Genomic DNA, 12,462 nt, shown 5'->3' with positions numbered 1-12,462 from the left:
CGTTGGCCATCCCATTGCAGAAGACATTGTACCAAGTTCTTGACTCCCAAGACAAGCTGCTGTGCTCTTCTTAGACATGCTCTGAATATAGCCCTTGAAATTATTTGTTTCCAAACAGCCACGTGACTTTCCCTAGACACAGGGGGAGGTAGGGGGAGGGGACAATGCACCACAAGGTAGAGTCTCTCTTGGCTTGGAGGAAGTGTATTTAGACCTACAACTATTCAGTGTGTTTATTGTGAGTAGTTTGCAAAGACATTTGCAAAGAACCAATTTGTTCATTGTTTGATAAATACAAATCTGTTATTCTCAGAGATAGGAACATACTAGATTTGACATTAATTATGATATAAATAAAGGAAGATACATTAAAGAAGACATGTACTTATCAGTTGTCTTGCCCTTTGGGCTTTTTGCTGGCATGATTTATTGAGAACAAAACAATAGCTTGTTAAATTCGATAGGAAATGTGATGAAAGCCCATTCTCTCACATTACTTTGATAAAAATAAAGATGTGCTTACATTATTGCTTGGATTTCATTTGTTTGTTGTAACCTAAATATTTCACTGCTGTGGTAAAAATTGTATGGGTATGCTTACGAAGATCACTTTTTCTGTATATATACATTAAATACTACGATTCAATCATATTAGCTAAAAAAATAGGGGAAATGGGAGGATAATATTCTTAAAAATGTGTAAATATCAAATGTTAGTTTCAAATGTTTAATTGTCAATGAAAGGCTGATATTTGACTCTCAATATGGATACTGGCATTTTCATCTTTTTAGTCTATATGTAGGCTTGTGACGACCAAGTGTCAAAATTATCCTTTAATTATTTTAGTCTTTTTTCTACTGTACAAGAAAAAACTGATAAAAACACAATATGAAAATGGTTTGATCCTCAATGTTTCTTTGCACGCTGGCTACAAACACTTGATTCTCTCTCTCTGCTGTCTGATGAGCAAACATGGTTGAAGTTGTAAACCTTATCACTATCTGTAGAAATGTTGAAACAGATTGCATTTGTTGAGCATGATAACTACTGACTGATATTTTCTACAATACTACAAAAATGTGTGCTTTAATCTTTAAAATACTTGATTACAATAAAAAATAAGATTAATTTGGTTGATTTTCTTTTTAGCATAGTTGTATCAACTAACCATGTCTTTGTAGAAGTCAACTGTATCAAATGTTGTCAAAGTCTTCAAGATGATATTTCGCCATCACGAGAGTGCCTCCACCACACTTTCAGATATTTTTCTTGAAATTATAAGCTGATGATGGAGCTGTAGTCCACCATGTAACCAAACCAGGGTCTGAAACTGTTAGATGATTAAAATCATTTTTGGAAACACTATCAAACCATTAAAAAAATATCTCTGTTGCCTTCATGACTATGTGTAGCTAAGAATGCAAAAATGTGATGACTTAAATAATATTCTCCACTTTTAAGCGTTATTTGTTGTATAATAGGAATAGAGACAGAGGAAGTATAAGTTAGAGGGATTCTGATATATTGAAAGGAAGTAATTATTACTCACAACACTGAAGAAATTGCACAAAAAAAAACCAGGTAATAATGTTAATTTATTATCAGAAAACTATAACTTTGCATTGCAGTTTTGCCTTCTGCCTACAAATGCAAAATTGCACATAGCTATGCAACATGAACCAGTGATGCTTTTATTTGAATATGAATGCTCCTCTAACACAGCAAAGGGTACACACAACCTTCAATTTAACCTTAGCCATTGTGTTCAACGCAGACCAGCCCTCTATTGTTGAAGATGCTGCATCTTATTTTTTTAATAAGCAAAAGGATTAAATTAAACCCCATGCAATCCAAATGGAATGGGGATTTTTGGATGCATTCATACAAAATGTGTCTGGAAAAGATAATTCCCCTTAATGGAGGCATTTAAAGAAGTTGGCAGATGCCTCAGCTGCAACTTGGATTATAGCATGTGTTCTTTTTTTTCCGCTGTCACATTTTATCTTATAAAAGAAGGATAACTCAACATAACATGAATGTTTTCCAATTTTGATAGATGCAATAAGTACTGATTTTCTTAATTCTTAAAGCTATCAAATTAGGAATTATTAAGAATACCAAGAATTATTGTTATAATTCATTTTATTAATCATTGCTAATATTACTTGATTCTTTGTCATTTAATCATATTTGTCTCTTTTCCTTCCCATTTCCTGTCGCTATATAGCTTTCCCTGAGCCTGAGTTGAGGGCTGGTGCGAGCTGTCAGTTGTGCGGCTGATATCTCAATTAAGCAAAAAAAGGAAAATCTATTGTTTATGGGGGTGTGAGAGGGTATTTCCAAGCCGCAGGGTTTAAAATGGGAACAAGAATGTGTTCGGTCAGCTTGAACAGCCCAGGAGGATTTTGGGGAGGACTCGTCCTTTGTGACACATGCAGCATAGACATAATGAATTATATTATAATTACAAAGCACAGTCTGTAGAAGTGGACAATATAGATATTTGGCCAGGGGGTGGAGTGTGCTGCTCCATAGAGACCGGGCCACTCCAGACTGCATCTCTATTCACATCACTTTAACTTAGACAAATCTCAGTATGAATGAATGGGGCTTTGTTCAGGAAATAAAAACATTTGAACAAGGACACATCATCATCTCATACGTTGAGGGCACATAAGCAATTTTACACGTCTGAGGAAGAAAAAGACCTGCTGAGTTATATTTATTTTTTCCTCCTTCAAAAAAAACTAGTTAGCTTTATTAATGTTTCCAAAACAACGGATAATAAATGTAACATTTCTCATCTGAAAAAAATTAGTGTTTGCAGGCAGAATTATGCTGCACCAAAGAAAAATGTCTGGAGGAGCCTGCTGTGTGTAGTGATGGTGGAGGTACTGTATATTATGGAGAGATTGGGCAAAGCAGAGCGAGCACAGTAGCAGAGGGGAGCGAAGCTGGCAGTGACTGAGAAGATGAGGATTTGACGGCAAGGTGACAAAGAGTTCAAACAAAATGAGGCTTGTAGATTAGCAGCACTCCCCCCGGTGACAGGTGTCATCTCTTGGGGCAGTCTGTCACTCTGCCTGCTGCCACTCTTTATATAATATGAGCAGAGAGAGATGGAGATGGAGATGGAGATGGAGAGAGAGAGAGAGAGAGAGAGAGAGAGAGAGAGAGAGAGAGAGAGAGAGATAGAGAGAGAGAGAGGAGAGGCAGCACCACTTGTGCCTCACATGGCTTGGCCTTGCCTGCACTACCTGCCAGTAACAAAGATTAAAGCCTGAGTGGCAGAGGGAGAGAGCTGGATGGACAAAAGTCGAGCAAATGTTTATTTACCTCACTGATGACTTTGTTTGAATGATTTCATCATGACGAGGAACTTCTCAAACAAAGTCAATGAAAAACGACTAAGTCAGGTACATGATCTTATAATAGAGAAGCACTAATGTCCATAATTATTCTTTGACATTGCAGTTTGAGGGCATGCTATTCAGACACTCAGATTGCTTCACATCTTTAATCTGTGTCATATTAATCATTTCCTGTTCAGGGATGTATCAGCAACCGTAGGACAGTAGAGAGGTCTTTTTGTTGCAGTGTTATATTTTTCATAATTGTGGTAAAATGCGGTCTTCTGTCAGGTATCCAATTAGCTGAATGAAATTAAAGAAAAAAAATATTTGCAGCACATTTAGTACTTTATCCATGAACAGATTCCCAATGAAAAGTACACAATGTAGTTTATTTTCCAGAGGAAAAAGGTCAAAGTACCATGAAACGCATTTAACTAATAACCGAAGGAGGAACATGCAGAAAAAGAGCTTAACTGGGACACAGAAGACAGAGTATTTTTTTCTATCCTAGACAGTGTGTAAGTTTGCCCAGACCCTTAACAAGTCTGTGATACGAGAAGATATTAACCAAAGCTCGGAGGGAGCCAGCTCACATCATCCTGGTGACATGCAGGCTGAGACCTGCTGCTCTCTGCCCAGGTCTCCAGCCATCTGCTCCACAGATTGCACTGAAACACACACAGCAAGCGCTGCTGCCTCCCCTCTGGGTGAGAGAGTCACCAGAGGGTCAGCAGCTACTTCTACGGGACTTTCTCTTTTATATGTTTTGACTGCTCTTACTGACTCCATTTATGTTGATTAGGTTCATCGAGCACCAACGGGACCAATAATCTCATAATCTGACAAAAATGAGAATTTGCAGTTTGTCGAACAGGATGTGAGAGAGACTGCACAAAAAGTGAGATGGCGAAAGATGGAGGGAAAAAAACGCAGGAGAAGTGTTCTGATGTTTGTTTTTGACAGATGAGGGATGCCCCCTATTGACTTTGTCAGGGAAGCTAGAAACAGGGGGTAGAGAGAGTAAAACCACGGAGCATCAGTGGTCGCAAATTGTGAAGAAAAATAACCCCAGAGCAGACGTTCTCAGTCACACCCTCAAAAGTAGGAATCTTGAGTCCTAGAGATTATATGGACAAGGAAAGACTCAGGGTGTAAATTCAAATGGCCAATATACATTAAGTTTTTAAATTATTCATTACACAGGTTGGAGGGGATAGAAGGTTATGTGAGTATTCGGTGCCCTTCTGAATGGAAAATTCTCTCTGAATAACAATCAGGTAGTATAGAATCAGATGTATAATGAGAGCAGAGATGATTGGTAGCTGCTTATGGCTACATTCTGAATTTTCTATAAATATATCAGACCAGTATTTTTAAATTAGACTCAAAATAGAGTGAATTTTTTTTTTTTTCCTTTTTTTGTGTGTGTCAGTGTCATTTAAAAAAAAAAGAAACATTTTGCTGAAATTAATTTCCTGATTTTGCACACTTGCAGCATGACGGCATCTGTGCCCCTCACATTGAAAAACAAGTCCTATGCGGCGCAGTGTGTCTCTGGTCTGTGAACCAGTGTCCGTTGGGGAAATCGACCACCCTGGGCACTGTTGTGCTGGAGTGAGTAATGAGGCAGGCTTTCCACGATGGCTGATAGAGGCTCCCATTAACAGCCATGCTTCAGGGTATTCTCTGTCTCCATGTTGTGGAATGGAAATGAGATCTGATAGAAGCATGTATAATTTGTTGTCACATCAAAGTGACACTTATTAGCTTTATTTCCTTATCACTGTTACATCTACAGTACCTCTGGGTAAATATTCACGTTGAGAGAACTGCTGTTAGCATGCTTTTGTTATGTGCTTCTAAGTATAGCATCAGTCAGTGTAACTTTCATCGATTGTACTTCTGTAATAACTACTTTAAAAAATGTCTCTTCTATTGACATGCTTTCAAATTGGATGCAATGAACATACTTTAGCGCACAAATAGATTCCTGAAAGCTTATATCCATTGCTCATGCTGGCTCTGAGGAATCATTTGAGGATTGATGTCACTTCCTTATTCCTCTGTGTGTCATTTATTTTCACAGTCAAGCTTGATAATCTAATTAGTTATATCATCCTACAGTATGTAAAACTTTTTGGTTTGGTATATTTTATTCATCGGGCATCATTGTCACATAGGCACGCACGCTTCCATGCACACACGCACAAGCAAACACATTTTTTTTTTCTTCCATAAATCCCACCGCTGTCCTGAAGTGGATTATTTTGAATTTATCCAACAGCTTTCCTCGTATCTCTGCGACTTTGAATCAGGATACTGCAGGATGGACCGCTATCAGAGCAGAATTATGTTCCCAACTATCCAGCAGAGAACTGAGCATTGAAGGGCTATATTTTAACATTGCATCTATAGATGTGCAGCATTATAAGTCATGAGTGGCACCTCATTTCACACAGCCTAATGGCTTGACACTGAGAGCACACTGGGGATCCAGGCAGGGGAGCTTCCCTTCATTTTGTGGTCCAAGTTTTATGAGATACAAGGATTAGGGTTGATTGAAAGTCACAGTGAGCTGCAGTATGTTGAAGGTTTTACATTAAACGCTCCTCACTGATGACTTAATACTTCTAATGATACAAGCAGCCCATGTTATATCACTTTGATTTGTGTTTCCACAAATTCTGCTCAATTTGCTATGCTGAATAAAAACCTGACAAGTCAAAGATAAGTTCAGATGTGGGTCTTTATCCCCCCTTCCCAAAAAGAAAAAAAAAATCACCTCAGACTGCAGCAGCCGTGTGATATTTAACTGATTTAGATAGAGGGAAGCAGACACAGAGGCACTGTCTCCTCTTCAGTGAACTTATCTCACCCGCCTGCATGTGACAGACTGTGTAGCCCTCCAGCCTAGTTGTCATACACAGGCGACCAGTCAGAGCTCGTCAGGTTGTATGATTGTATAATTGTGTTGTGACACCTTGAACCCGCCAGTGGTATATAACCATGTTAATTTCCTGATAGCACACCGTGGGCCGTTAGAATCAGAGTTATGATGGGTGTAATTTGTGCCTCCGATGGCAGAGTGAAAGGAGGGGGTCATCAGCAGGATAAATACAAATTAAAATTGATGCAGGTCTCATTTCTGCCTGACCAGTTTGTGTTGGGAGGCTGCAGAGAGCTGGGAATGGTGCACTTGCCATTTGTGCCATTTGGTCTTCAATTTCAATTCAGGGCCTGAAGGCAAAAATCTGAAAATAAAGTGTACCTGCCCAAAGATGTGCTACGGTATCGCAGGCATGAAAATAAAGCTCAGAAGGCAGAAAATGTGGCTGCTTTTATAATTTACAAACATGATCCCATATAAAGTTTGTAACCTCTGATTTTTCCTCAAAGCTGTGCCCAAAAAATAAGAGGAAAATGAAAAATAAACCAAAGGAAGTGCAGGGGTAAGATTTGAACATGTTCTAATATCAAAAGAAGATTGAATATTGGACACTCGAAATGAACAGCTTTGTGATTTGTGAAACAATGCAAGAGTGACAGCTTCATTCTGATTTTTTTAGAGTTGTTTGTTGTAGTCTCTTGGTGCACATGTGCTTGAATGTGTACCTCTGTGTGTTGTGCATCCTGCAGGGCCTCCTGAACTCCTGTCACAGCTTCCCTGACTGCCAGGCCAAGAGCTCTTCATTACAGCCTCTGCGCAGCTGAGGGAAAGAGAAACAATGCTCAGAGCCCAATGCACATAACCTTTCCATTCAATCAGCAGTTCAAACTGTCTCCCAAGACTGCAAACTATCCTGCTTCTCACTAGTGAAGTGCACTGCTCTCTCAGAAATCCCCCATCAAAAAAAAATGGATGAAAATATCTTTCACTTTACTGGAAATGTGAAAGATAATTTATGAAATGAATCGAACACATTATGATCAATAAAGAGACTCTGAGAGAAAATAGAAATGACAACACTTTAACCAGCAGCTATGCATTTCCCATCACTGTCTATTAAATAGGTGTATTAATGAAAACACGAAGTAAAACTAGCCTGACAGTACAATGCAGCCGTCAAACAAAGGCTCGTCAGTAATGTTTTATACCAATCCACTGATATAATAATTATACTATCCCAAGTCTTTAGTGGAGGTTGATTGTTCTTGCTGTGAGCTAACACACTTAATTGTAGTATGCAAATGAGAGCAATTACAAAGCTTTTAGGTGAAGAGATGACAGCTGAGGTTGGTTTTATTGGAGGCCTCACCCAGTTGTCATGGAAACCACATAGAATAACGCAACTGTCAAATGGATATAATCTCATGTTGGGTCCAGAGATTGCCTCCACTCTACTTTTTGTTCAATGAACTGATCCATATGAAAAGGAGATTCAGTGATTACCGAGCAAATTGTCAATTTGTGTTGTGCAAAGCAAAAGAGGGCTCGTTTGAGAGAGAGAGAGAGAGAAATGTTGGACTGGATTCAATTGTTCAGACTAAAGCTTCATAAGAATTTAAAATCTGCTTACAAAGTCCAACATGCTTGAGTTCTGTAGTGTAGATAATTAGCTTTGATGTAAAGTTAATTTCTGATCAATTATTTGAATAAAGAATAGAGCACTCATCTAGAGCACATACCTGTTTAAATCATGGTGTTTAAAACATGTCCTGTTTGATTTGAGTTATTGATACGGCATTGATGTGTGGTAATTTAAACATCACTAAGGCCTATTAACCATAAATCAAAAAGGCGCATACAGTACACTGTGTACACACAAACAGAACAAGGTTTATTTAGGTCAGTGCTTATTGTCACTGGAACTGCCCATGTCATCCCTTCAGACAGCTGATCACATGACTGTCATATTAACAATGTTCATGGTTGTCATACAACATAATGCCGTGCACTACCTTCCTTTCATTATTGCCATTTTCTGCAATGTATCACGGAAAATAAATCTTGCTGTTGGATGCAGTTACAGTATTTGAATTAAAAAAAATCTCATGTATATTTTTCATTCATATTCAGGCATTTACTGTTCTACTTTTGATTATCCCAAATTACAGGAAATGACACAATCACTGCTGTTGGCATGCAAAACAAAAAGTTGCAGTCTAAATTTGATCAAATTTTCTCTAACAATCTATATTACAATTACTCTTCTGCAGGCTTTCATGAATTAAATATGAGTTGTGTCTGAAAATGAGATGTTATGGAGGTAAATGACAAGAGGCAGCCTGTAATTGAGGTGGTGGCAACATGGGCCTGCTGAACTAATCCCTGACTGGGTCATGTGACGTGCTGTTCACCAATGGCAGGACTTCTTTTCACCACAAAGCCAGGGCAGCTGGGAAAATTGATTTCTCATCTGAGCTGTATTTGATAGCTTTTGAAATCAAAAATTGAAATTAACTAACCTACGCCCCATCATTACAAAAGAGCAAATTAAACTGTGCAACAGCGGTTCGTCTGAGCTCAGGGAGCCAGTGAAGGAGACAAATATGAAGATGGGAGCTCTCCTCAGCCCGTGACTCTCTCTCATGCTGACTGCCCAGGAGATTTGAAACAATAAATAAATGTGTACTGTTGTCTTGTAATGATATTTTAACCTCTGAAGAAATGCTGTTTAAAGCACATTTTACAGAACATTTTTTAAGATCATTTGGACAGAGAGAAATACATTATTTACTTCCAATAATTATATTTGTCACAGATTTATTTGAGCATGTTGTTTCATAAAAAAAATCTGCAGACATAATTTTTAGCAAATATTTAGATTTATCTATCCAGAATAAGAATTATTTTTCCTCGATAAATCCAAAGATGTGTAAAAAAAATACAGTCCATTTATTAAACTAAATAGCTTCAGTAGATAAAGCACATTTTCCACATGAAAATTTAGTTTTTTTGTATTTTTTAATATAGATTTTATAATAAATTGTAAGGCTTTTTTAGGTTACACCTGTAATAATCTTGACCTTTTTCTTTTAAGAACCTTTTCTTTACAAGCACTACTCCCACTATTTTTCCAAAGATGCAGTAATTATGAGAGACCAGTTTACAATTTTTTCTGCATTTATTTATTCCATAGAACAATGCAAACAGCACTTAAAGTACTTGGGAGTGAAATCGCTTTACGAGAGTGAGTGAAAGTGGACAAGACGTGAATTGAAACGAGGTAGCTGTTTGCGCTGACAAACGACATGCTGAAACAGATGTTCCTGCAGGTGGACATGAAGATCAATAGGCGGTGGAGAGCAGCGAGATAGTTACCTGAGCTGCTGGAACTTGTAGCAGATGTTAAACAGACTGATGCCCTGGAAGGCTGATCAATGGACAGGAGGCAGATGGAGGAGAACATGGAGGAGTGCTGGGAGGCGCTGTTAGCAGAGGGAAACATAAAATAATGGGAGTCACATTTGATATGCAGATGGGCGCCTGTCCACAACGTTAACCCATCAACACAGAAATAACAGGCTTCAACTTTGAGGAAACTTCTACTCCGGCTGAAACTCCGCTCCCTTCAACGGCTTTTGTGTCATGCTAATTACTGCTAAATTTACCCCGTCCAGCACGGGATCCTGCAAAGCTGATTATGTGTCCAGTATCATGATTCCTAACAGGTAGATTAGGGCACTGTGGCGACTATTATCAGGTGAGAGAAACTAGAGATTCAGCAGTTTTTCTGGGCTAAAAACTTGCCTCATTAGCTGTGGTAAGAGTTAGTGTCAGGCTGTGATCTAACAGACTATCACCTTTACCTCCCATTAGTGAATTAAATACACCCTGAGAATCCCAAAGCATCTCTTGGAGCTCTCTCTGGTGGTAACTAGTGCATTAAAATCTTTTTATATACAAGTGTGTCTGACAACAGGATTATCTGATAGTATATTTCAGGTATTATAGAAATAAAATATCCGAGAAATTAAATTTTAAAATTGAAATATTAAATTGATTTTGTTTTTTTTAAATGTAATCAAAGTCAAATAATGTTTGCTTTAATAAGCTAGAGCAGGATCTTTCTCTGACTATCCCAAAATTCTGCAGACACACACAGCCTCTCGGAAACACGCTTAATGTACAAGCACACACACACAGATCTTCTGACATCCAGTGTCCCAGTGGCCTTGCCGTCCAAGAAGCAACTTGAACTAGGCGATAACCTGATAGACTTTATCTTGTTTTCCCTGAGTCTCAGTGAAGCCTGAAGAAGACACTTCAGCTGCACGGCGTCCCCCCAGAGTCCTAACCTTCCCCTCATCTCTCCTTGCCGCCATCGCTGCCTGAGAGCTGTCAGCGGCCTGTTGCTTATTGATGTTTCTGCATGTTTTATGTCTTTCGGAGATATGACGGCCCTGACACAGTGCTGATTTCAATCAGCTTTGCCACATACCGCAGAGAGTGACAGCTGAGGAAAGTAAGAAGGACAAAAAAAAAAAAAAAAGAAAGAAAGAATTGGTGGGGATGTCATTGGCTGGGATCAGCTTCGGCCTTGTCTCTGACCGGGGGATTCTCCTCCCTTCTAATGAAAATGTTTCATTCACATCGCACATCTCATGCCTCCCTCACTGATGAATTCAATAGAAGAAAAAAGAGAAACGAATAGTGAGGGAAAGAAATTCAGCTTTTGTCAGATTGGGGAGGCAAGAAGAGAGGATGACCCCTGAGCCAAAGGTTCTGACACTGCATCAATCCCTTTAGGGGCGAGGCCTGCTGGACCAGCTCTGGCTGCAGATTACTTCAGCACATCTGAGGGGATGGCTGCTCTATCTATTTCACACATTCTATGCAGAGAGGAGAGCCTTGTATGCTTTGGATCCTGAGCTGCCCACTAAATTAGGTCTGAGATCATTCCATGCAATGAGGGGAGCGATCCAGGCCAATTCAGCTCCAAACCATTGACAGAAGGCTTACCCAATCCCTGGAAAAAAAAAGGGAGACACATCTAGTCCCTCTTTCTCTTTATGATACACACTAGAATGTACCGTGGGTAATCCCAATAAGGCTCTTTACTTGCAAATTCGAGTATATGCACACATGTACCGATAAGACGCTCCCACGCAGCTTTCTCACATACGTGTTATTGACGAGCACATCGTATCTATTCAGCTCTTGCCTCTTTTGTCCCAATCTGGAGTAATATCTTTGACTTATCAGGTGCTGGGATGCTAAATATAATTTGCTGATAATTGAAAATTCTCATTAACATTTCAGGCAGCTGGGACTGATGTGAAAAAAAACAGTGGTCACACTGATTGAGTTGTGGTTATTTACATGTATTCGTCACTCAGACATTTTATTAAAAAAAGATAATAAAATATTTATTCTGTACTTTTTCTTGTTTCCTAAATTATTCCATGAGCCCACTTACTTCAGATCTTGTGAAACTTGTTTAATATGGAGGCTTTGTCGTGTTTTTCTTGCCTCTGTTTTCTGCAGTGTTATCTCTATCTCTAACTTAATTTAATCTGAACTTAACTTTAAATAGAAAAAAAAAATCCCTCAAGATCTCATGATCATTTCAAACCTGTTTTTGTCTGAATCTGATAAAGCGCAATTTATTCACTTGTGTTTTCACTGAGAGATATCAAATTAATAGCTCTAGTCGGGGTACTTTGCTTTGAGTGTGCAGTCATATTTCACTTTCACTCAGTTTTTTTTATAGAACACAATTACTGCAGCCATAATGAGATTCAAAACAAAGACTAAATTAGCTGTCATTAAATTATTTCAATTTCCTTACCCTAATAGAAGATTGTGACAGGTGTCATAGTTGCCGTTATGTTTGGCTTCGCAACATGTTATAATGGATAATTGATCCATCAAAAAACATCAAGCCCAGGCAATAACTGGCTTGAGAGTAGCGCACTGAACATGCAGAAAATCGAATTTAACCCCATGTTGACTAAGACACTCCCTTGCTCTGTCGATCAAGCATGTCTCTCCTTGACAGCTCTGTTCGCATGTTGTTAAATAATCTAAAGGGAGAAAAGAAACATGAAAGAAAAAGTCTCAGAGGAACTGTCACAGAGAAAGGAAAATGCCATGGGGGGCGAGGAATGCCTTCAGTCGCGCAGCTTTTCACATTTTAATTTCAGTCTGCGGGACTGACTCATGGT

The 12,462-nt window shown here is 38.8% G+C and overlaps 1 long non-coding RNA gene across 5 annotated transcripts in view; it reads right to left on the bottom strand.

Moving 5' to 3' along the window:
• Nucleotides 1–12,462, bottom strand: part of LOC117814541 — a 106,931-nt gene that overhangs the window by 30,120 nt on the left and 64,349 nt on the right. For 3 of the 5 annotated variants that reach the window (XR_004631588.1, XR_004631589.1, XR_004631587.1), the window contains exons 4-5: nt 9,617–9,723; nt 6,967–7,061 (exon numbers count right to left, since the gene is read on the bottom strand). This is a non-coding gene — a long non-coding RNA (uncharacterized LOC117814541). Of the gene's footprint in view, nt 1–6,676; nt 7,062–9,616; nt 9,724–12,462 lie in introns of those variants that run through there. The other 2 variants (XR_004631590.1, XR_004631586.1) reach the window with 1 other exon arrangement.

The sequence above is a fragment of the Notolabrus celidotus genome, chromosome 6 (assembly GCF_009762535.1).
Source record: "Notolabrus celidotus isolate fNotCel1 chromosome 6, fNotCel1.pri, whole genome shotgun sequence".
In the NCBI taxonomy this organism is placed as follows: Eukaryota; Metazoa; Chordata; class Actinopteri; order Labriformes; family Labridae; genus Notolabrus; species Notolabrus celidotus.
Note: the sequence above shows the minus strand (reverse complement) of the source record. Positions and strands in the feature narration are given on the sequence as shown.